Source organism: Apis florea, unplaced genomic scaffold (genome assembly GCF_048593485.1).
Source record: "Apis florea isolate Af1SG1 unplaced genomic scaffold, ASM4859348v1 contig_3367_pilon, whole genome shotgun sequence".
NCBI classification, from domain to species: Eukaryota; Metazoa; Arthropoda; class Insecta; order Hymenoptera; family Apidae; genus Apis; species Apis florea.
In genome coordinates, this window is record NW_028256746.1 from 5,190,269 (window position 1) to 5,217,128 (window position 26,860).

The 26,860-nt window shown below is 43.4% G+C and overlaps 1 long non-coding RNA gene across 1 annotated transcript in view; it reads right to left on the bottom strand.

The window, feature by feature from the left end:
• Positions 1-861: 861 nt before the first annotated feature.
• The window catches only part of LOC105734902 (uncharacterized), a 184,449-nt gene continuing 158,450 nt past the window's right edge, over positions 862-26,860 (bottom strand). Inside the window, exons 6-7 of the long non-coding RNA XR_015293318.1 lie at positions 1,248-1,354; positions 862-1,174 (exon numbers count right to left, since the gene is read on the bottom strand). This is a non-coding gene — a long non-coding RNA (uncharacterized LOC105734902). The remainder of the gene's footprint in view (positions 1,175-1,247; positions 1,355-26,860) is intronic.

Genomic DNA, 26,860 nt, shown 5'->3' on the forward strand with positions numbered 1-26,860 from the left:
ATGTGAGAAATGGAAGTTTTTGAAAATAGACTTTTAATTTTTTAAAAATTTGCAGTATTGTGCCTTGCAATAGTGATTTGTTGATATCTTTGTGAGGAATTGAAACACTTTATCAATGTGATATGCAAGGAAGACATTTTCAAAATATTTTTATGCATTACTAGACTTCCATGCTATCATGGAATACTTATAAACACGAATAATTTCTGAATAATAGGGCCAACGTTTCAAGAGTATGAGTACGCAATACTTCCCTCGATGTATTTCAGCCAGCCAGTCCAGAAGACTTCAGAAAAAACAGAACTTGTCAAATTCCCAAACCGATATTCCAGAGGTTGCACTTTCCTCACGATTGCAAATCTTTGCGGCATATGTGTCGCTTTGATCTGCCGCGTTTCGAAACCCGACAGTAATTAAAGCAGCCAACAGAATTAGCTTGAAATTCGGGATGTACCTCATGGCCCGAGGCCAGCAGGTCTAATTGACCTATTTTCGCGGTAATAGATCATCAGTCTGGGTTGGGATATCCATTACATGCTGCGAAAAAACAGCTACCGCGAAACCTCGGCTAACTCCGCGATAAGCTTGTTATGAATGCGCTACACCGTTGATTTTCTATTATCGGCTTTACTTAATTTCCAATTAATTGTCTCGTTAACTCGTCTCGATTTCGACAGTACATAGCTTTTCAATCGATTAATTTCTTCTGATCTGTATTTTGATTGAAAAAATTATTTTAAAAAATTAAAAAATTTTGAATTGAAAACTTTTTGATTTGTATTTTAAAATTACACGATCAACGAGAGTCGTCATAGAGATGGATAAGAGGGAATGTAGGATATGTGGAAATCAATAAAATTATTTTAAAAGTTTTCACATTTTTATTCATTTCTTGAAACATAAAAGTTTGTTAGTAACAGAGGGTCGTGATTCTAACGAAACATAATAAACCGAAAGTACGGGCATTCTGTCCGTTTACTCGTAGATAGTCGCAATCCACGACGTTGCATTGCGGTGAGCGTAGATTTCGCCGCTTGGCGAATCGGCGAAATTTATTAAAACTGCCGCCGAGATGGCGATCCTCTTAGCCAAAACGGGATATTGTCTCGGATTGCGTGCGCGTCCTTCCACTCTCCTCTCCTCCTTCTTTCCCCCTTCTTTCCCTCTCGTGGCGCTGAAAAACAAAAGCGTAAACGAATTTCAACCGAGGGCGCATAAATATTCACCGCATTAAGCATCGTACTCACGGATTCGCTTTTAAAAGCCTCTATATTTAATACGCGTAAATCGAGCGAGTTCGTAGAAAGAAAGGGCGTAAGAACATCGGCCATCACCGCTTAAGTCGCGTTGTCGCCTAAAAAAAAAAAAAAAAAAAAAAGAGAAAAGAGAAAGAAAAATTATTAAGCTACCTTACTCCTGGCACGAAACAAGAGAAACGAACGAGGACGACGACGACACGCGTAACAATTCGCTTCGTAGCGAATTATCATCTCAACCACGACACCATTCATCATCAATAGCGTAATCAGCGATCAACGCCATCCAACGCCGGCTCTCGCCATGCGCACGAGTGATCAGCGGTCTAAGCAGACGGTGGAACGAGCAAACCGTCACCCAGGGCGTGCAGCTGGCGTTGACCCCTCTATCGCGAGAGATGTCCTTACGGATTAAGCTTGTTTCTCAAAAGCGCGACGCCGGCGTCGCCGCCGCCGGCCACGAGCGACCAGGAATCATAGGGACGAGCGCAGGAGGAGGCTGGAAATAACCGAGCTGGTTGCCTCGCCGCGCAAGATGACGAAGAAACCGAGCAGGGACCGTTTGATGATACAATCGGGGAAACCTGATACCCTGAGGTCTTAACTGCAGGGGCAGCTACTTCCACAGAGCTGGAATCTCGCGTCCAGCAAATGTATGCGTAAACGGGCATACGTATGGCTCTGTTCGAGATAGAATGAGAGAGAGAGAGAGAGAGACCGTGAATCGGTACTAGATCCGCGATCCCCACGATCGTTATCTGTCGGTTACGGCGCACAGCGTTTCCTTTCGTCGGACACCGGCAGGCCGAGAGCCTTCTTTCGGCTCAGGGGACGCGTCTCTTTGTTCGCGGCTCCCCTGCGGACCACAGTTTCGCGGAAACCTTCTTCCTTTAAGTTTCGTTGTCCCACGCTAACAACAGATTCTCCGTCTCTCCTTTCTCTCTACTGTACGCAGGTGGTCTATGGATTGCTGTTGCCTCGCCATCACGTATCTAACAGCAAATTTATCTCGATCGAGAAAATTTTTGGAGAAGATTTTAATTATTAATCGCTTCTCCAGTTTCTCTTCGATTTCGAGGTATTATTTATACTCGAGGGTTTAATCGTGTTATTAAGGTATATACGTTTCTTCGCGTTGGTCGAGCATTTTTATGCTCGAGTAAAGACAAAGCGGAATTATCTAGCGGAAAAATGCATTGCGCGGAAGGCGTGTCGAAAGGCGAAAGGGTCAAGCGGCTGCTGCAAGGAACGTAACGACCGAAAAGTATTTTCAACCGAGACAATTATCGCGTGAAAGTTTCACCGCCTCCGCCCTTTCCTAGGAATGTCCAACCTCCTTTCTCTTTCTCTTTGAATCTTTGTCCAAACGCAACCCTTTGTCTCACTTCCTCCCGCCACCCCACCAGTTTCTGCCAATTCAGCTTCGTCAGAGTAATTAACACTTTAATTGCTATCGCGTTTCGGGGAACGCTTGCATGCCTGGCCGATTACGTGCGAGAAATGGCCGTGTTTCGTTTAAGGGACGAAAGAAAATTTCATTGCGCTATTGATAATTACACACTGGAAATAATTTATGCCGGGTGGACACGAATAATGTTCCGTAATAATATATATATTTTTATGAAAACACGTCCTCCACTAATGTAATATCACCGTTTGTGAGTTGTTCGGCACAATCATTTGATAATTAAAAAAAAAAAAAAAAAAAAAGGAACGATATAATTATAAAATGGAGTTGACACTTATTAATTAACGTTTGAATGAAAAAAAAAAAAAAGAAAAGAAAAAGAAATATCAAATTGCAAAGATCTTACGCTTATAATAAATAACAACTACTTTTCATAAGTCACTGATTATTCATTGCTTTAAGAGTTAGAGTAAACGAACGTTGTAATTACAAAATGACTCTTATTAATCGTCTTTTCTATAAAAAATATTTGACGATATTATCTCTCTGAAGATCCGTTATTAACGAACATTATCCATTTAATGTAAAAAAAAAAAAAAAAAATATTAAATATCTAACGTTACAATTTTATCTTTCAGATAAAATTTTATTCCATAAATAAATATTATACTTAATATTAATTATCGGGTGATTTTTCCACGAAAATGCATGAAATAACATGATAAATATAAAATATCGCATCTAATTTTACAAATTAACGTTAAAACGACATTTACTCTCGTCCACATCGCCAAGGATCTTCGTTCCTTTCGCGAGGAAAGAAATCAGGAGCCAGAGGAGGACAGGACGATATATAGTAAGGAGAACGAGGCAAGGTTCGAGCACGTTATTTAGCATCAGCGAGACGCTTTAAAGTCGGACAATTATCGCGAGAAACTTTTACTCGCTTTCGCACACCCCAATTTTCTCTCTCGTTTGCCCTTCGCCCCCTTGTCCCGCACCCTCACCTTCCCTACTCCCGTCCTTTACGCCCGCGCCCCCCCTCCCTTCCTGCAAATCTTTGTCAAAGTGCAGCAGCATGCAGCTTCTTTGTCGGCCCCGCGCCGATTCAACTCTTCCGCTCGGTGTGCCGGGGATTATTTCACCTTCCCCAGCTGTGCTCACTCCCACCTCCTCCGCTTTACTTTCGACAAATCTAATTAACAAAGTCGTTTACTTATCTAAATGGATTCTGTACTCGTCCGTTTCGCTCTAGCTTCGCCTTGAGGAATGTAGGATTTCAGCTTTCGCGCCCACCCTCTCTTTCTCTCTCTCTCTCTCTCTCTCACGTCTCGTTGCTCCAGCGCATCCTTGAAATAGGTGATTTCCTGGGAAAATAGGAGAGGATCGACGGTTTAACCCGGATTCGCATTAACGGATGACGTGTTGATACGTCAAAAAAAATGAAATCATACAACGTTGTGTTGAAAACGTCGCTTCGTGTAATTGATTAAATTCGAAATTAAATTTTTGAAAAATTAAAATTAATATTCCGTGCTTGAAAGTCAAAATAATATCGTTTGTCAGTAGAGTAGAGGAAAATTGCAACGTTGAAGTATTATTCGTACACCGGTGAATCTTTGTTGTTTAATGTATGATATATCTTCAACAAATACACAGGGTTCATAGCAATCATTATTTATCGATCGATCTATCTGAATATCTGAAAACATGATTAAAGAGTAAACGTTTTAAAACCAATAATAATAATTAATGCGCGTTATTAAACGGTAAATAAAAAATCGTTACCCACCGTTTATATAATAACAGTTGGGAACAGTTTCGAATGGGTTAACCTATTAAAATTCACCGATTCGTGGAAACGTCAACGGTGTTCTCCCATTTTTCAACGGTTTCGAAGTTCGAGTTCCATCCCTCGTAGCCACGATTCGACGCTTAACTCGTTTCTAAGAAAATTATTCCGAGCCACAACGAAGGTCTACTCGTTCGTTAATTGCGGTTTCTCGAGATTCCAATCTCGGTCGGGAGAGAGATACTGAATGAATTCAAGTCTTCAGATTTCAATGAATTCAATTAATTCAACGCGATGCGCTCCTGCGCTCCCTCTCTCTCTCTCTCTCTCTCTCTCTCTCTTTCTCTGCACAAACATTGCAAGCCCGAGCTCTGCTTAATTTTAATTTATCTCGAGCCGACGATCAAAGACGCATCGCCGTTTCGAGCGCGCGATCTTCGAAAAATCGTATTCATTAAAAAACCGCCTGCATCCGTATGAAAGTTGGCGAGTGTGTAACGCGAGTTTAATAACTCGGCATTATCCCGAAGTGGAAAGAAGGGAGGCGCGTTTAAGGGCGGGTAAATGAACCGGGATGAAAAACTAATTTCCTTCTTTGTCGTTTTTTTTTTTATAGGTACGTTGTTTGCCGGGATACGCGTACTTAGGCCGAGATCACGCCGTATTTCAAAACCTGCCTTTACCCGTTTCACCGACGGTTTTCGAAATTAAACGACAAAGTAGCTGGAACTCGACTTTTACGAGTTCGAAATATTTACAGCTTATGATTCGAGAAATGTATTTCCTTTCCCTCGCCGGTAAACGAAGCTGTCTACGTATCGAAATACGTATACTATCGAAATTTATAGCTACCACATTTTTTTTTTTTTGAATTCATTAATTTTAATTAATCTATTCGTTGCCAAATTATGCCATTTCATTCGACTGTTTCGAATGTTACATTTATCCAAGTCCTGTTACTTCTTCGTGAATGTATATATATATATACATGGACAAACGAATGGGTATATGGAATATTGCGAAAAATTCTCGAGTGTACTTCGCGACAAACTTTCTCAAACTCTTTACTTATTTCGCTTTATTGAAATATTTAATATGTGCCAATTTGGTTTCTTCTTCTTTTTTTTTCCCTTATCGCGGATACGTTGCCAGAACATCACGACTATCTGATGTTCGCTTCTGTGGCGTTCAATCAACTTTTGCCTTATCGATTAAAAATACAATCGTGCACGAATTTATAAATTAGATCGATCGGTGGGATTTTAATACGCGAAATTACGAAATTCCCCCCTCCCCGCGGGAAAAAGCGTTTTTCTCGCCACGAGAACCAGATCCACAGACGCGATGCAACTGCTGTATTTAACCGGTCTGTTTGCGAAACGTTGCCGGCCGGCCATGTATTTGTCGAATCGGCTGATGATTTTGTTTAAACGTGATCGAAGCGAGCGGCCGCCTTTCGCGAAAGCATAAAACGGCCGATATTAATTGATTCCCGGGCGGAGCGAGCATTGTCGTCCTCGCCCGTAAATAAATTAATAACGCGGTCGCGTGTTTACACGGGAGTACAAGCGTCGCTTACAAATTGTACCAATAATGGCCGCGTTCGTTATTACGGTTCTGCCGAATCCATGAAATTCCGCCATTAGTGCCGTCTTTATTTCTGATCCGTAATTTGCTTCCGTTTTTAACCCGGTTTAAACACATACGCTTCGAGGTAATCGCGCTCGAATCCCTTTCACGAATAAACTCCCTATATTTTTCTATGATCGATCGAATAACTTTACACTTGAATAACCTTTCGAAAGATGATCGAATCCATTTATATCGAAACGTTTGAACGTACGACCTCCTATCCTATTGATAAAAGGAACTCTAAAAGGAGCATGCTACGATTACTACGAAATATTTTAACAACGCGATATTCTTCCTCGTTACTTCCAAAATTGCACGATTCGAATCTCCATCGATCCATCGACAGTGGACGACGGATACCAAGGATCTCAGGCCGGATTCCAAGAAACACAGGGACGGAGTGAAGGGGTGGGCATCGATCGTCGCGCATCGAAACGGCCGCCTCGAGAGCACGATGGTTAGCGGGGAGCCACGCATTCGTCATGTTCATTAAATATCGATTGGCCGGACGGCACCGCCGGCACAGAATGACGAGCACGCGGCTCGCCCGTAGCAGCAGGAGCGGATCGCGGCCCCGTGAACCGTTCGCCCTTATCGGAATCGCTACGATAAAATGTGTATATCCGCGCGCATATATGTGTGCGTGTCCCCGGATGAATTATGCCCGTAACGCGTGCTGATGCCACACCTCCCCTTATATACCTGCCGTTCTGTCTGCCGAGCATTATGTTATTCTCACCATCGCGATCGTGTACGTACCAACACGCACGATCGATCCCTCGCGATCAACTTCGCTCGAACGCTCCTCGTTTATTCGAACGAGACAACGTGTAATTTGTCCACGAGAGAACGATTAAGAAAGCGTGGCTGCCATTATTGCATTATATCCTCGATATCCTTATTTTATATTCGCTGCGAGTATTTATTTTTAGAGTAATCGAGAAACGCTACGTTAATTATTTACGCGAAAATTTTTACGATTAAGAGCAGAGATATCGGCAAATTCGATTCTCACGTTTCTCTCCTTGCGATCCTTGGCGGAGACGTGGTATACGAAGCACAGGGTGCACGAGAGCGAGAGGCCGCCTCTGGTTCACGGGGTTGTCTCTATTTTTTTCCACTCCACCCTTTCCCCGCTAGGTATATAATGTACGCGTTAGATGCACGGCTTGCGTTTCGTAGCGGCGTTGTACGCGTGCGGCCACTCGTTCCACGAGTCATAAATAATCTGGAAACATGAATATCACAGGGCACTGCTCGCCACCCCCGCCGCCTCGCACGTGTAATTCCCTTTTCTTTTCTTTTTTTCTTTTCTCTCTCTCTCTCTCTCTCTCTCTCTCTCGCTTCACACGAGAGGTGGTGTAACCGCGCGGAACACGTACGTGTGTAAGCGCGTTTCGGTGGTAATTAGAAGCCTTTCCTTTTCCTTAAAGCGCGTCTCGACCCTTTCGCCTGGTTTCTTTTTTAATATTATACCACTTTGCCATCCTTGGCTGCCTTTCGTGAACTTTTGGTTTTAATCTCTCTCTCTCTCTCTCTCTCTCTCTTCTCGATCAACAACCCCTTGCCTACCCCGAATTCCGCGCTAATTTGCTCGCGGCCCGGGAAAATTAGGTGAAAACTCCTTGACCCGAACGATCAATCACGCGAACCGGTTGCGGTGAGTGGGTTTCCTCTCGATATCTTGTTAGCTCGAGCCTTCTTGCTCGTGAAAATTGGTAAATCGGGGCCATTTAATTTGGAAATTTGATTTGTCCGATTTGCACGTAGAAACGGAGAAACGGTCTACTTCATTTGCTCACGAGTTTCGAGCTGGCGCGAAAGTTTATTCATTTGTGGAACAGTCGAGTCTACGAATCTAGAGAATCTACAGGTTGCATATGATACGAAGCGAAAAGAGCGAAGTTATTACGATATACACGAAAAGTGAAACGGATCTTTATAATCGTGTTCAGAAAAAATTTTAAATTTGAACATTCGTTCTCTCGTGATGTATGATACAATTTCAATGTATGTAACGAATTTCAAAATCAACAAAATACGCCACAAACAATATCGATTTAGAAATAATTGTAAACGTTCCTCGAAATATTTCCTCGTAAAATTTATATCAAATGTAACTTTCATACCCAATTGTCTAAACGTAATAAATTAAATCGGTGCCATGTGGTTTCGATTAATTTTTCGAAATTTTATACGTTTCGTCGAACATCCATAATCGTCCAATTACGAATGAATTAATCCTGCTTCTCGTTCGAGCTTTGTTCGTTTCATCGAAACCCGATTATCCGATTCCTTACACTCGCCACGCGGCAGATCCGTAAAATCGATTTCGAATAATTCCGTACGCGTGACGTGTTAGACGTGTTATTTCTGGCCATTTATCGGCAACCTCGTCTAATGTCAAAAGGCTTGGTAATCGGAAATACGAATCGAATTTTAAAATCGTCCATCCGAAGGAACGTGATCGTTAAACTTGCATATTTCCGGTGTGCATCGATCCATCGAGCGCGCAATAGCCGGGATATTTTCGAGGATGGTTTGATTTATTAAGACGTTGTATTACCCTTCAGATTTATTATCGTCGGAGGAAAAGGAGGACGAGGAAAAGAGGTGGAAAAGATTCCATGGCCCGATATTCAAATAGTCTTGAGATATTTCACGATGTGAAAACAGTTTCAGTAGCTTTCATCGTTTTGATTCTACTTATTGACACACACAAAAGAAAGAAAGAAAAAAAGAAAGAAAGGGAGAGAAAGAGGGTAAGAGAAAAGGGCGAGATGGAAGGAAATGAAAAAGAAGAAAAAGAAGAGCATTTACCATTCACAACGTAATTTCATTTAGCAGGAGCGCCAATCAATATGCATTGATCATTAATAACAAATGCCTTGCTCGGTATTTCTGTTTAAAAGATAGAAAGCCGTCGAATTGAAATGAACGAGTATCCTTCTTTTTTTTTTTTTTGTTTTCCTTTTTGAACGCATTAAAATGTAAAACGAACGGTAGAGAATATTAGAGAAAATCTATCTCTACTATCCTCGAAATACTAATACTATATATAAACATTTCGGAAATAAAAGAATACAATATCCTCGTGCATCAGGAAATAATTGTAGAAATTTAAATTGTCTTGGATTTCCGCGAAAGCTTTCCCATTTCCCTTCGCTGCATCGCTCTTTCACCGGTATCGAGAAAATTGAAAATTTATCACGCTTATATCGTATGCGATCAATGGATGGGATCGGTTACCTCGACTTTTACGAACCATCGATATTGCCAGACGGATCGAGAGATGCTTCTCTCTCCCGAGCACCTTGCTGTATAAGCGAGGTGTTTATGATTGCGAAAAGGTCAGTTACGTGAGAATCTTCATCTTGTTATATACGTTTCTATAATTACCATATCATTATTCCCTATCGTTCGTACCTGTAAATGTACGAGAAAATCTCTCGTTTCGTATCGGATCGGAAAGATAAAAGTCGTAAGAGCATCGTAAAACGAAAACGCATAAAACATTGCACACTCTTCCGTTCGAATAATAATCGAAATATCAAACTCAGTTCAGAATCACATGCATACGTTCGATTAATAATAATAATAATATAACCCGGTCTATCTATCTTTTTAAAGAATATTATTTAAAGATAGAAATTATTATATACTCGAAATAAACGTGTAAAATTTTCCAACTCGCCAGAAATAAGAGAAAAAAAAAAAGAGAGAGAAAGGGATCGAGGGGGACAGAGTTAACCGTGCTTGACCCCGGATGCAAATGTCTCGGAGCGATGAAGCCACCTCCGAGCTCCACCTTGATCGTGTCGCGCATCCCCTCGGAATCGATGCTCGCGCTGCAAATTCACCGCGAGAATAATCGTCCAACTTCTTCTCCACGGCGGGGAAATAGAACGAAGCGAGGGAAAAAAAGCATAAAGGGGAATTCCTCCCTTGGATCGAGGCGGTGGAATAAAGAGGGTCATGTCGGTCATTGGGAATATTTATAAACCAGAGTGTTGGCAGGATCCAAGAGCCACGAGGATGTTTTCATTCCGCGGTAACGGGATTATCCCGCGACTCCTTCGTCTTTTGGAAGCTGTTCTACCCTCCCGACTTTTCTATTCCGGGGTTGATAAAGATCTTGGCAGAAGATCTGGTGGAAACCTTTCTCTCTCTCTCTCTCTCTCTTTCTCTCTCTGGGTCGAGAGTCGATGAAAAAGCTGCGGGTTATCGCGATTAATTCCTTCCTTTCTGGGTAACCGGTTCACCCCGCTTATTGCGTAACGGAATGCGACACGTGATTTTTGCGATCGAGGCGGGCAGTGCCACCTGATTACGGATTTTTGAGAGAAATTATAGATTGTTTAGGGGCCAGAGCGGTTGTACGCTGTTGTACGATCGCGAAGAGATAAAAAAGTAATTTGTTTTGGCGTCGTGTAACGCTGTTTCAGCGCACGCGGCGATACTCCGACGTTAAATGTTACATTATCCCCTTAATTAAGTTGCGTGAGCGCTTCGCGAGATAATGCAAACGCGAGAAAAACTTGATACCGTTTTAACCGCTCCCTCCCTCCTTTCCATTCCAATTCCCCTCTTTCCCCTCGTAACGTTACGTGTAAACGATATTCAGAGAACATTATAAACGCGGATGGTTATTTTTGGTCAGGTTTCGAGTTTCCTCGAATAAATTCGAGGTCTTCCCTCGCCCTCGTTTGCACCCCCTAGTTTCGAGTCCGGGGAGAAGAGGAAGAAGAAGATAAGAGGTTACGTGACGAATCATCGGCTGTGACGATTATACAATTAAAACTAAGCCGCCTAAAAACATTACTGCTATCACGGTAGACAATTTTGTTAAAATATCGTGTGTCGGAGAGAAACACGTAAGGGAAAGAAGTAAGTAAGTACTTCATTCCGCAAGGTCACAAGCCCTTCTTGCCTCTCTTACTCCACTCGTTTCTAGCACCTTGCCAGACGCACTTCACATTCCCGTACTTCGTTCGCATCAACACACAGTCAGACGCATTAGCAAACAATTCACGGTCCAAGTATCTAGAAATACACTTATTACATTACTATTGTTTCCTATTGCGCTGGCTACACCAAAATCTAAAGAACTCGAATTATTTTTGATATTCCTCATTATTCGTATATAATCATCGGTCTATCGTGGTTAATCCTTTCAGTGATTATTTACGTTGTCATCTTTTCCTATATCAATTGCAATTGTTAAATGATCTTTCGTATAACTGAAAATAATAATCGTTCGATACAAATCTTCTAACGTTCCTTTTAACGCTCTAGAATCGAAGTGTTTCCACGAATACCAATTTAACAGCTCCTGCACAATTATATTTCTCGTAAATATCTCCAAATAAGTAATTCCTAGCATCTTCCAACGCAGAAGATTCAGTCGCGTAAGAAGATTTAAAAAAAAAAAAAAGAAAAAAGAAAAGCAGAAAAGAAGAAGATAAAAAGATCCGAATCTACAGGTCCATCGAGGACGATCAATTCCCGACAACAATCCCCCCGAAACGCCACGGTTTCCACGGGTAAAAGAATCACGGAGCCGTGCAGCGCGAAATTATGCTATTGCGGCCGGTCGGACAAATTCGCGTGGTTGTAAGCTCGCATACATGGAAGCCGGATTTTATCCTGAGCGGGAGCCAGGTAGCGAGAGCGTCTCGTGGAAGAAGACTCGTATTAGGCAGTGAAACAAATTGCGCCCCCGACAATCTCCACGGACGATCTATCCTTGGGCCGTTGAGCGGGATAGTCAAGAATCATGTTTCGCCGTGAACAGAGCGGTGCTCTGCCCCCTCCCTCCTCTCCGTGGGAGCGAGAAAGGAAGGTAGACGCGGTATGCAACCAGAACTGGTCCCCTCCGAAGGTCTTCGTCCTTCCTCGACCGCCGAGGAAACTGGGTCGTCCCCTTAATGATCCTTATTAATTGTTCTTACAACGGCTCCGGACGACCGCCTACGGCTAATCCGTGTCGCGCGCGTGCCACCACTTTTTCCTTCACACCTTCGTGCGACGACGCTGTCTGCGATCGATTCGATCGGAGGAAATTTCTCGCGAACACTTTTCAGAATAATCCTTTCGAGAGTTTTATAATTATTAATCTTGTATTAATAATCATATATCACGATCCTTCTGGAACACAGAAGCGCGAATTGAATTTATACATAATAAAAATTTGATAAAATAATTCTTCGAGAGAGTTTGAATTATCGAGTCTCATCGCGTTAGACTCTTTTGGATCGCGAGACGATACTACGTCTTTATAATAATCTCGATTTGTTTCCCGGGGAAGAGGACAAATGGAAGGATTCGGTCGTGAAACAAAATTGACATTTGAACGGAACGTGTCGCGCGAAATGTCGAACCACTGCTAGAGAACTGTTAGAGGGGAGTGATATCAGGGAACGAAATGCTTCTTTTCGAATGGCATTTTCGGTAGTTAACCGGATGAAAAGGCGCGCGTGTACAACTCGCCCCTCTCCTCTTGTCGAAACTCGATTTCGCCGTACCGCAAGCCTCTCCCGGAGCTCTTAAGAGAAAAAGGACCCCTCCCTCTCCATAAACGATGCGAGTTGGCACTTAGGGTTTATTGCCGGAACTTAGGCTCTCTCTCATTGCTATCAACAGGCCTACGGTCCCGGCGTGTGCGTTCGCCTCTCGTATGCAACCTACCGTACGAAACGTGTCGGTTTATGTTCATTTTTATGGTCGCTGATTACCAGGTACGCTAAATAAGTATCGCGTCCGATCGTCCGCTCTGTCGTAACCGGATCGGAACGATCGGGCCACAATGCTCGTCGCTCGATATTCCTCCTCGCACGCCACGTGTACCGGCCACGATACACCACCACGCACGTAATCTATAGTTAGTCGCGGCGGGATAGGAAGGGTGTTGCCGGCGTCCAAGCGCGGAATTTCATCCGTAAAGGACGCTCTCTTCCCTCGAAAATCGGCGGAACAAATTCGCCACGCCGGTCCACGAAAATGGCAGATCTCGTGTGGGTAGGTACTCGAGTACGATTCCCGCCGTTTTCGCTTCCTCTCTCCTTTTTCGCATCGAGGTTTCTCGCGTTATTCACAAATTTTCTCGAATCTCGTCTCGCGGCCATCCTCGTGTCAAACACGTTGGGGTGTTAAGTAATGAAAGAATGGTTGTTACGATCCTTCCTTTCCTTTTTTGTTTATTTTTTACTTTCTCTCTCTCTCTCCTTCCTTCTTCATTCCACGAGTTGTTCAAATGGGAACGTGGTCTTACGTTAGGGAGTGTTCCGATCACGAGAGATAATAAGAACTGTGAGTAATGTCGAGGCCCGCGTTAGCCTCAACATCGATGTGCCTCCCAGCGCCACACGTTTCGATCATAATGCTCGATGTTATCTGGAATCGCGAAAGGTTAACCGAACGCGAAATACCCAGGAATGTATATGTGAAGATTTTTTGACAGTTCTGGAAACGTACGAGATATCGTGTAACAATACTCCGTTATTCAATCCATGCAGATATCCCTTGCGCGTATCGTAATCGCGTACAACCGATCAGAAATATTACGAGTATTCTAAGTTATTATCGTGATTCTCCTTTTCTTTTTTATTTTTCTCATTTTACACGCGCGATCTCTTCTTTTATCGCAGCACGGTCCGTCATTAGGAAATATAATAATATATAATTATGATTTCGTATTTATTATTAACATTACACGATTCGTTAGCTTCGTATATGATTCCACTTTTGAATAATATAATATTTGAATCAATAATTTCCTTCTTGCAATTAAAAGTAATCAGATCTCTTAATCCGATCGTTGTACGATATCTTTCAATTCTTCAATTACTCGCAATCTTTATTCAATAATATTTATAAAAAAAAAAAAAAGGAAAATAATATCGAAATTTTCAATAAGTAATATTTCATTAATAAAAAAAAACTTCTCTATGCAAAACTCGTTATATCTTCATAATACTTTGTAATGTTTCAAAATAAAAAGTAGAATCATTGCCAATTTTAATAACACATCGTATTAATCAAACGGAAGGCCTTCGAATATTCCAATCCATTTAAAAGAAAAAAAAAAAAAAAAAAAAAAGACACTTATAAATACACCTTAATAAATAAGAATTACATTCGAGACAGTCGATTTGCCTCGCGTACGAATGAAAAAAACGAGCGAGACAATGCAGCCTTGGAAGTTTCTCCTCCCGTCACGGCCCTCGATTAATCGCGACTTAATACTTAATCAAACGTGGTACGTGCGTATCCACCTTCGAGATTGAGATACGCTCGCGATCGGTGGCGGCTCCTCGCCGAGAATTCGAAACGAGGAGAGGCCGCGAAACATCCTCGGGGACGATCGGTCTCCGGGATGGAGATATCCCGTAGCCGGCAGTGACGCATAAATCTGCGCTACGCTCGCTATATACGCGCATTTAATTGCAGTGCACCGACGCACCAGGCCAAGGAACCGCCTCGTCGCGCCGACGTCGGTTGCGCTTCCACAAGCGCTCCCCCCCCCCCCACCTCCCTCCGTTCACCCGTCGCTGCCGTTATCCCCGCGTGTCCAGCGGGGCTGCAGAGAGATTCCCCGCTCGATAAAAATGTGACGCGGTCGTGATGGGATAAAATTTATTCGAAAAAAATCCTTCGTTCGAGAGTGGAGCTGTAGGGTTGTGGCGAGGAGGTGGATTCGGCCAAGAATTATGGGGCTTTTTTTCCAGAGTACCTGCCTCTTGCTTGCTTGCTCGAGTGGCGATTACCGGAGTTATTTGTGGAAGGGTCTTAAACGGGGGGAGGGATTATAAATAATGAGTGGAATTGCGGGGAGAGATTGTTCCAAAGGGGCAATTCCCTCTATCCGTGTAACCGAAATTCTCGAGTTTGCTTACGATTCGTAATTCGTCGGGTTATTTCTCTTCAATTTAATCCGCGGGAGGTCGATCGATTATCGAAAATGAATTATGAAGCGGTGACGAGAGTTAGTCGTGCGTCGGAGAGAAGAAATTTTTAATATTGTTTCACTTGTATCGTTTCCGATCATAATTGCGCGATCATAAGCAATTCATAATTGTTTTTCGATATCGCTTTGTATTCATTTTTCAACGACGGTTCCATTATCTTCGAACGAGGTTTTTCTGATTGATATCTCGGGTATCCATCTAACGAAAGTTCCTCGGTCCATAACGCAGAAAGAAAGGTATCGTAATGCTGAGAACGATTCGCAGGATCGTGACGATCCCGGGAACAGCTTCGACTTCCGTCGATTCGCCTCTTTCTTGTCGCACGATTTCGTCGGAATAGGTGCAGTTGGAAAAGGGGGGAGAGGGGACAAGAAAGAAGCGGTCGCGTTGACGACAGTCTTCCCGGAAGTTCGAGGGCTTTCAAAACTTGTCGAATAGTCATTCTCACGGCAGGAAATCGTCTTACGATTGCCCTTATATAAGTAAATAAAAACCGTTCTGGAAGTAATATGACCCACTTGTATCAAGAGTGTTCAAAGTTTCGAGTAATCGAGAAACACGCTAACATGTTTTATATTTTTATGAGCTCGAGAGTATGGATGGAAATTTCATTCGTATTCAGAAATCAGGTTAATAACGTCCCGCGTGTTTTTTTTTTTTTTTTCGAACACGCGCACGCGCGTCTCCTAATTAAACTTCGCACTTCGTTGAATCTCCGCTGCAGCATTATGTGCTAATGTTACGGGGGAGGAGGGATTGGTACGTCGGATGGGCGCGAAGAATACGTAACGCACGCGTAAAAATAAACGAAGATGAATAAATATATTTCATCCGCGACGTGTGCGGACTTATCCAGGAGCAATCTCGTTGGAGTTTGAAATAGACGCGAAAAGGCTCGCGCGAGTATTCCCAAAGGCCTCGTTTTTTAGACGAGAGTCCAGCAATTTCTTCTTACTCGCTCTCCTCCTCCATTCCTTTCTTCCCCCCCCCCCTCCTCCTCTTCTGCTCGCCTACGTGCTTCCTCCTTCTCCTCCTCTTCTTCTTCTTCTTTTTTTCCCCTCTCCTCCCTTTTTTTCAACCGGCTCGTCTTTCAAAGGACCGGGCGCGTCCCGAGGTCGCCGTTAAGGACACGTTTGAAATCGTTGGCGCGAAATGCTCGCGCTCTCCGCATAAATCCTTCCCCTTTGAGATACGAAAGTGGGTTGGCTGTACTCGGGTCGCACCTACCTTTGCAGTCGTAATCTAGGCGCTCTTCGAGTGGAGTGGCCCCCGAGTGAAGTGCGTTTCACTGTATTGTGCACCGGCCGCAAAGTCCGCATCCGCCGTTTCCTTCATCCTCGCGCCGCTGCTCCCCTTCCCACCAACGGCGACCTTCGACCCACGAAACACGGAGTCGAAGCAACGATTTTCCTCGCCCCTTAACGAGCTTCCATTTTTCCGCAGCGAAATCGCTTCGGTGGCCAGTGGACTGTCAAAGTATAATGCGAATGCAGTTCGTTTATTCTAGTTTCCTCTCCTTATTTAGAATCTTGTTTGTTGGAAATCGTTCCTTTTTTTTTTTTTTTTTTAATTTCGTTTAATTGACAGTAATTAATATTAATCATCGTTGGAAATAAGTATTCCAACGATTGAACTTTGATAATTTGGATGTTGAGAAAAATTCGCCATATTATTTGCTTCGTAATAATTTATAATTGTTACGAATAATACGTCACAGATATTTAGACTTGCGACTTATCATTTTTACTAGATTTTTTTTATCTGGATTTTAACCCGTTCCAGACGAGCGTTTACGATCATTCGCGAAATACATCATCCACATTCGGATGGTTACTCTCATCTGTCAAATCGAACTCGCCGCTCGCTCGACGATTTGAAACGAAAGTTTCGTTTATATCTTTCTTCCATGGGGTCTCAAGTGTACAACGATCAACAGAGTTCTAAACGAGTGAGCGCGATTCGTTGGCGGCGGGGAATGTGTCCGGCCGCGATAACCGCGTTGCTTTTCGATGAAAACTTGAAAAGAGCTTTTTCCAGGGGAGAAAGGGGGATCGTCGAATAGGAGGGTGGCTCGTCGAAATGGGTGGTCGAAAGTATTATTGGAGAAGTTGGAGCCCGCCGTACCGATTTCTTACCGAACTCGTATGAAGTCTCGTCTGTTGTGCCCCTCGATCCCCGCTTCTCGCCGCACTTTGTAAAAGATTCGATGCGTATGGGAGTTTAAGTGGCTGCCTCGAGGATGGAACAATGGCAAACAAACACGTGCTTACCTGTGGAACGAAAACATTCCCCCCTCGTAAGAAATGCGAACAATATTTCCGAACGATTCGAATTGCCTGAGAAAAGAAATGCGCTTTCTATCTTCTCTCTCTCTCTCTCTCTCTCTCTCGTTCTGAATGGAGAAACTATTTAACAGGATAAAGTATAAGACGATAAAGTATAAAGCGTACAAGTTGGAATTCGTCCAAAAGATCTGAAAATCGGGTTACATCGTGCCAAAGGTAAAGAATATTTCAGCAACAGTTTCTTGTATCTCTTGTGCAAGCTTTCGTTTGACGTGTATATATATATATATATATATATATATATATATATATATATATATATAGGAACAATGAATGTACACGTGTTCAAAGAAGGAGATAAGAGAGATTCTTAAAGTTTCCGGCCATATCTCGCGAGCAAAGTACCGATATTAATGCAAAAAGGTCGGTAAAGTGTGTGTACACCCGATTACCTTCTTGGCACGGAAAATCGTCGATGCAGCTTCTTCTCTGTACTGCTACGTAGAAGCAAGGTTGCAAGAGAGAGAGAGAGGGGGGGGGGAGAGGAACTGGGTTACGATATCGCTTAATCTACAACCTACAATTCCTCTTCTTCCGCTGTCTTCATTTTACACGTCGTTCCTTCCTCCCCTCTTCCCCCCCTCCCCCTTCTATCTCTCTCTCTCTCTCTCTTTCTCTTTCTCCACTCTTTTCACAATTCTGTCTACTCCGGAGGCATTGTTTCCCCTCTGTTCTCAATTATGAAGGCAAACTGTGCGACAGAAAATCAAGAAACTCGAGCCTGGTTCGGAGTACGAACGATACAAATGCCTTTTCCCTCGTTCAAACAGACACCGTTCCTATTTTCAGCCTCGAAGACGCTTCGTTTACGCTCGGAGAGGGAGGAGAGGAGAGGAGAGGCGAGCAAGTTGTTCCAGATGTCCAAATGATATCGATAATCACGAAAAACGTTAACGATCGATAATTGAACGGGCGAAACACGCGAAAAGTATGCGAATCGATACGATTTCAATCTCGACTCGCATTCCCTGGATCCCTTCTTCCTCTTTCCACGTTTTGCATACTGATTCGGCTCGTTCGTTTTTTTTTTTTTTCGAAGACGCGAGAACCATCGTGAGACAAGCGGTAAACATCGGCGATCCGATGTTTCTTCGAAATCGATCTTCGCTTCCTTTGAACGACGAAACATACGAGAGGAAACTCTTTGGGCTCCGAGAGGTTTCTCTTTGGCGCAGATTAAGACGCCTTAATGGATAACGAAGTTCGTATCGAGGAAACGGGACGTCGATAGTTTTAGTTCGAAAGGATTCACGGAGTGTGTACTTTCTGATCTTTGTCACTGCTTTCTAGAGAGATGACAAAGTGGATGGAACGACAAAACGTTATATAATACGAATCAAACGTGTTTTTCCTTTTTTTTTTTTTTTTTTTTTTACGATATTTCGTAATTTTATTCGACGTATCTCCGTATCACCCCTATAAAATGAAAAAAAAAAAAAAAAAAAAAGAAAAAAAAAATAGCGATATAAAAATACGAGAATAAAATTAAGTTTATTATCTGGCACGATCAGGCAACGGGATGGAACGTTTTCCAGTCCAGAAGAAGGGCTCCCATGAATGTTCGAATTCCCGAAAGGAGAGCAACGACTTTCTTTTTATCGTCCCTCGCCGCTATATCTCAACCGCCGCTACCTTCTCTTTTTCTTTTTCCGTTCTTCTCTCCCCCCCCCCTCCCGCCTTCTCTTTCGCGAAAAAGAGATAAACACGAGAGGGCCGGGATAGATCTTTCCGAAGCCTTACATGAACATCAACAACGAAGCAGAAATAAAAGTAAAAGAGTCGAGGATCCACCTAAACGCGCGCGCCCCCTCCCGAATATAGACTCTTTCCTACCGCCGCGTTCCTACCTCGCCGAACCTTTCTGTCTTTTCTGATCCCTGACTTTTTTTCTAAAGAACCGCCGGTGTATGTGGGGGGCCCTTCCTCGGCCCTGCCCTCGTGTCATTTTGCCTACGTTCAGACACACGCGATACACTTCCCCCCTCCCCCCTCCCTTTCCTTTATCCTTCTCTCCTCGATACTCTCCTTTCTTTGTCCCCTATCTTTCTCGTTCCTTCCGACGATAATTCTTTTCGATATTAATCGTCGAAACTGAAGAATTCTTCTCTCGTTTTCGATGCCTCCTTCTTGGACGACGAATCGCATCCCCTGAAAACTGACGATAATTCTTTCCGATATTGATCCTCGAAACTGAAGAATTCTTCTCTCCTTTTCGATGCCTCCTTTGGACGACGAATCATATCTCCTGAAAACTGCCGTGTTCAGCCACGGTACTTCGTGGCTGTTGGTACAAGGGTTTACGCGTTAAACGAGAAACCAACGGTGGGATTCCTTTGTGGGATGCTTTCGCTTCCGGTACGTCTCTATTACTTCGAGAGTTCCCGATGTAGAGACGGCTAATCGTTCCCTCGCATGCACGGTAATGTAGGGTACAATAACGCTTTTCTTCCGCGTTTCTTTGCCCGCTCTTTCTTCCCGGTTTCTCGAGGGAAGAGCACCACCACCACAGCTGTCTCGATATAAAGAAAAAAAAAAAAAAAAAGAAACGTCTATGCGAAGAACCATCGTTGCCCCCCCTCGCTAGCTACCACTTTTCAATCGTCCTTAACCGTTCCCTCCCTGCCCGTTCTACTGTCTCTTCATCGAGGTAATGCTCGAATAAAAACGATCGAGGAACGAACGAGCGGGAACGTGTACGATCGATCAAACCACCTTTCGATTGATTTATACCATCATATCGCGCACCCTTTTCTCTACATCTATTTCTTTCGATCGATGGCTATTCCATATCTCGCTACTCCCCCGCTGCCGAGGATCTTACTAATTTACGACTATGTAACAGGTTGGTGAATTATACAGGTTTTAAAAAATGTAGAATCGCATTTGAGGAGATTAACTCGACTTATCTTTCTACTAATACCATTCCACCCGATTAAAGATTATTTATGTAGTTTTGGCTTTATTATCGTTTTACTTACACTCGTTTTACCAGGAAATTTCGAATCTACAAAGAATTAATCGAGTATCAATATCTCTTGTAACAATTAAGAATGAAATAACTCTCTAATTTCCATTAAACAAAAATCTGTATTATATGTAGAATTTATTTTATATTTCGAACACGACGGAATGCAAAGATGCGAAGCTTCGATCTCGTTTCCTCGGATCGATATACCACCCCGATAATACACGTCCATAATAAAGCAAACGATCGATCCGAAATTCTTCTTCGACCAATTTTATCAAAATATTTTTCTCGATCATTCGTTCCGTGTATACAATTTTTGAACAAATTGAAATTATTCCACGCGAAAAGTATCGCGGATATCATCGTATCTTCCACTCGAACGAGATTGACGAGAGATTCGATAATTGGCGCGGCGAAACGGCCAGCACCGGTAATCGCCCATCGTGTCAAAGTATCGTAAACGAGCACCGCAGAGTGTCTCTGCGATGCGATTGCGCCCGTGGGAGGGGATCTATCATTTCGATCAAATCTGATGTATTTCACGGGATTAATTAAATTGGCTTATCTTGGGGCAGATAGTGAACGCGTGGGGACGCGTGGAAGAGAATAGGAAAGAGAGAGGGAAAACGGGGAGGAGGCCATCGTGCTCGCGGTGTTCACGATTCATCAAAGTCAGTCGAATGCATTTCGATGCTGATTTGCGGTGAACGTAATCATTCCCTTTATTAAATTCCACTATCATTGGCCGTGGCACGGGCTGCCGCAACTACGACTTGCCTCTTGATTCGGCCGCGTATCGAAACCAATCAGGGAAGCGTCCGGAACGGCGGTTTGCCCTCGAGCATGATTCGAATCGCTATCATCAGAAATTGAGTGCAACGATAATACCCTTGTTAATTCCGTCCCGATCCCCTTTTCCCCGCACACGTCCTCCACGCGCTACATTCGTTATTCGTCTTTTTTCGCAACGCCTGATTTCCTGTTGCCCTTTCGTCAAATTATCCCCGCGTCCCACGCTTGCCGAATTTTAAACCGTTTATATTTCGCGCAACATCGATCTCCCACCTCGCGTGGGACGAAATGTCAATTAATTGACCGTCGTTTAAAAACGTCGCGATGCTTCGAAATAGGACCCCTCGTGAATAAATCACGAAGTCGTCGCTACGTACGTAATACTTGATACGTTTCCTCGCCACCGATCCCTTAAATTTAGAGAGAAAAATTCGTATATAAACGCTCGATTCCGGCCTCGAGAGTTCACCCGCGACCATGGATCATCCGCTCGGTGCGTCGTCCAACCAACCAACTTACGATCCCCGGTTTTCGCCGACGTGAAAAGCGCGAGCACGAGCTTATACGTGGCTTGTTTATAGGACAACCGCGCGTACTTCATACGACGGAACGTAGCGAAGGAGGAGGTTTCGACCCAGAAACCGACCTATATTTTAAGCATGCGGTTTTATCGCCAAGAATACATTAAGCGACACGACCTGTTCCACGGTCGGACGGGGCCCATACGAGCGGGCAAAAACACACAAACAAGCGCGATACACACTGATCATTCAATGGAAATTCAGGCGGACCTTGGCAATATACATGGTAAGTTGGCGCGCTTTATGGCATGGCCGGTGCTACCTGTGTACGCTCGTCGCTTGCGGCCCGGCCACATTTTATCCGACAAAAGGTACGAGACGTCGGTGGAGCCCGGCAACGGCTACAAGAAAACATTTGCATACAAACGAATCACGTTGGTTTTTTGCGCAACGACACACGCCGCGAATTTCAACTGTCGCGCAAATTTCCTCCGATCCCCCACCCCTCCTCCTCCCTCTCTTCCTCCTCACATCGCCGCGGATCTTCCCCTCTGGTCTTGCGCGACTCGATTTGTTCGGCGGCGTGAATTTTGGGCTACTTTCTCCTCTAGCTTAGCTATCTTTTCACGCTTCGTGGTATTTTATTCTTCTTAACATTGTCGAAGAATATTTTGTGAACGCTTCAATCATGTCACGTCGAATCATTTCTGAAACAAACAGCCAATTTCTTCCGTTTGGATCGAAAAGATCCAAAGAGTTTTCGAAATAAATACGATCGCAAAAGTATTTCGATACGTAAATTTTTCGATAAAAAGAGATTTCGTCGACGAATTTCAAATTACGAGAGGAATTCATTGGCCTAATTGGAGAGCGGTATTTTTGCGAGCGTGGTATTAAGTAACCGAGACTGTTATCTTCGAACGATCGAATCAGGGAAGCAACGGGATCCTTTGTAATCGAACAACAAGGCTTGGCGGATGATTACAGACGAGGGCCGGGCCCGGTCTGCCTCGATTCTAACCGAACGACAATGACCCTCTTTGGTCAATGAATGACCATCAGCTGGCGCGGAGTAATCGCCTGTCACCTACAAGCCACGAAGAACTCTCTCTCTCTCTCTATCGGCCGATCGAAACAGAATAGGTCGCGCGATTCAACGCGGATAAGCTTCGACCAAGATCGGCCCACTTGTCCGGCCAATTTTCTTGCACCGTTGAATTACCATAAACTCGCTCCCGGCGACCGAGCAGAAAATAAAACACTCCCCATGAGAAATTCGATTCTCCCCTGAGTTCTCATTCCATTTCCAACCGTGGATTCTTCAAATATGCGCCGTTTCTCTTGTATTCTCTTGTATTAGTTATCACAGTGGTCGATTCGTAAATGTACCACGATTGTTTTGGTTGAAATACGTGTGTCTAGGAGCAGAGATTTTAAGAAGATTAATACTTTAAGATGCTTGATCTCGTGATTATATACAATGTTCCGTGTTTTTTATATTAATCGTAATTTTTGAAAAAGTGAGACGTGAGACGTTTTTAGTTGTTAAAGTGTTCGTTATGTTATGATTATAATTTAAAAATAAAGAACAAGTAATTTAAATGGATTTGAAACGATTTTTCTATTTGCAAATGAACTTTGTGACCCGCGATGCTGTGACCTGAATCTTGAATAGAAAATAGCTATAACATGAAATTTTCAATCTTATTATTTATATGATGTTATTGATACACCCTGCAATATTCATCATCGAGTATTTAGTATTTGAACTGAAAACTTCTTAATATTCCCTATGATTTTTCTATTTAATTATAAATTTCATCGTAACGATAAACTAAATAATCCATCCAAAATCAGTTAAACACGGATCGTCGAAAGAAACAGCATCTAGAGAGAAACAGAATCGAAGAATAGTCAGACTTTAGATACAATCAATCAAATCAAACGTTACAAAAATTTCCTTCGAACTTTCGCATGGAATTCCACGACAAACCAATAAACCAAAAAAAAAAAAACTCCATCGAAATAACGTAGAACCCAAACCAGTTGCCAATTCCACGGGGATCGCGAGAAGAAACAGCATCTAGAGAGATAGAAATAGAATCTCCGCAATTTGTGCTCGAATGCGGAGCATATACGCGATACGAATGGCGGTCGAATGGAGTCTCCACGTCGACGAAGCTCGAGTCCACGAAAACGATGTAATCCCCCCGCTAGGTCGAAAATAGTCGGTAAGAGAGACGACCACGATCTGCCCGCTATCACGCTAATGTCCTTTGGAGTGTGGTTCTGTGTTCCGTGTGCTGCAAGGAGCCAACTCTCTCCGCGTTATTATTTTTCCTCGGACCCCTTTTAACCGCCCTCTCCGCGCCAACCGAGGAGAGAGAGAAAGACAGCTGCCTTCGAGCCACGGGGTAAAATGATATGTTCCGGTGAGCAACGGCCGTCCAGCTATAAGAGGGCAAAGATAAGACGAGATGGAACCACGGGATTAACTCTATACTCTCTCTCTCTCTCTCTTTTTCCTTACCTCGGCAACGGAACGACAAGAAGAAACGAAGGCTGCTGGAACGCTAATCGTTCTGACCTGTCGCTTCGGGTGGTTATTCGAGAGCACAGGTGTGGTCGCGTTCAGAAATGCTTATGGGCCGCGTTATGAACGCGTTTCGAGGCGATACGGGATAGCCATGGCTACCCCGTGGCTATCGTCTCGTAAGAGGATCGAATCCGTTAATGAAATTAACGCGAGGGTCGCGATATCGTGGGTGTAATCCACGTGGGCTAGTCGTCGTAAATGAAAGCAAGCAACGGGTTGGCAATAACGGGGGTTGTTGGCATGGCGTGGTTGCAACAGTTGAAACTGAGATACCAGATCTTCGTCACGTGGCCGAAGATCGTGCAAAACGATTATCGTCGTTCTCGAGTACAGGAAATAAAGGGATTGCGATTGATAAATGGATAAGACACGCGTGCGATCGAAACGATCGTGTTATGGGATCAGTGAGTGTAACGCGAAACGAAATTCAATTCAAATTGAATTCTAAAATCTTCCTTGCCTTCGTTTCCTTCGCTGCCTCCGGATTTCTACGTCTACCGAGACGTCTGGAACCGAGAAGTCCTTTCTGTCTCTGATGATGGCTCCCCTCGTTTCATCGTCAACAAAGAAAGACGCGGTTGAGGGGGGGATCCATATCTTTAAATCATCGGTCGAAACGTCGTTAATTACGCGACGAACGGAGGTAATCTGGACGATCGCGAATAATTCTCCAGCTAATTCGATCCCGGCGACTAAGATCAGGATCATTACAGGCCGATTAGACCTTAAGGAATTAATTCACCCATTGTCTGCGGGATTTCTATCCGCGCCATAAACCCTTTTCACTCGGAGGGTAGAAACTTGCGCGGCACTCGCGCCATAACGTCGCTTTTCCTATCTACCGCCGCCGCCTCCTTTCACCCTTCCCCGGCTAGATCAGACCCCCGGTTCATTTATTCTCGCCACCCGAGGCTATTGTGATCTCCGCTCGCGTGACCGATTATCACGTCGTCGATCGCTCCCGGGGATCTTAAATCTGCGAATCGCTCGTTTCATTTCTCTTACGCAACTCGGATCCGCTCTTGATTTAACGGCTGATCTTTCGCCGACACCCTAATAATGGAACAATGGGCCTCGATGGACTCCAACAGACGCGTCTTTAAGATTAGATTGGATTTCTAAATGAAACGAAATTTGATCGAGTGGTTGTTCTTGTTTCTCGAGAGATTGGAACGGTGATGCATTGGATGGTTATCCTCTCGAAGAAATTTGAAATTCTTGGAGCATCGTTGTAAGTTGTACCACGGTATAACTATGGATTTTTCGAATCAGTTTTATCAGACGATCAACAAATTTTCGGAAATAATCTAAATCATAAATCGCAATCGTCATTCCGAATTTTGTCCTGACATTCAAATTTCTACGCCCAAAATAATACGAATATCGTAGCTGAGAGAAGTCACGCGTCTCTGTTTAAACGCAAATCAATTTTCTGGAAAGGAAAAATTCATTTCGACGAATTTATACGAGGATCGCTAAAGATTCAAAATGGTGAAATTTTTTTGAAGCGACAATAAAAAAGAAACGAATGGAAACGTCCAACAGTATAATCGAACGCGAAACATCTCTATCACCTTGTTCCAATCTCGATATTTCTATCGGTGTCGATCATCCCCTCGGACAATAGGAAAAGGGCAATATAAGATAATGCCCTGGAATAAAGTCGGTTTCATTGCTCCCCGTTTCGATCTGATAGGTGTAATAGGCTCGTCGAGTGGCTCGAAATCGGGACGGGTTTAAACTCCCTGCGTGGCCTACGAGAGAAATTTAAGACGTCCATTGTTCCTGCCGCTTGAATTTACAAGGGTTGTAAACCGCTTTGAGCTACGACACGTTGCAACGCCACCACCGCCGCCGTTCTGACATCATCCCCATCACGAGCCACGCTTTAATTAATGCGTTCTGTATTTTACACGACAGACCATCAGACGAGGGTAACGTGCTCGATGATCGCGGGACAAGTGCCTCGGTCCTTCGATCTTCCTCCTCCTCCTCCTCCTCGAGGATCCGAGAATCAACGACCGTGACACCTATAAAGAAACGAAAGAGAGAGAACTTGACAATCCCAGACGTATCCTCTCGCGGTCTGCAGCTTTAATTAAGCTAGAATTTAAATTGAAAGTCCAAGTGTATTGTTTAAAAGTGACGTAATGGATCGTTACCTTCTAAAGTGATACTTTTACATGAATTTTAAAGACGTTGCAATTTGTCTCATTAACAAATGTTTTCCTTTTTTTAAAACATAAATAAATCTACGTGATCTAGTTAAATAATTTATAAAATATGCCGTCACTGGATACTCACATGTGAAAAACTTGCCTACAAATATTAATTTGTACATATAACACATTTCCAAAAGAAAAATCTCCGGATCTCCAAAATTATTTTCGCAGATAAATAATATTCTCGTTGGTCTTAAAACGCGACTTCTTCCTTTTTTCACTTTTTCTTACAATATTATTTACACATTACAAATACAATCGAATCCTCTCGTTCCAATGAAAAATACACATTCTACGCGAGAATACATATTCTTCACCCCCAGTTTAAATTCGAATCAAACGCCTCGAATCCAGCCGGAATT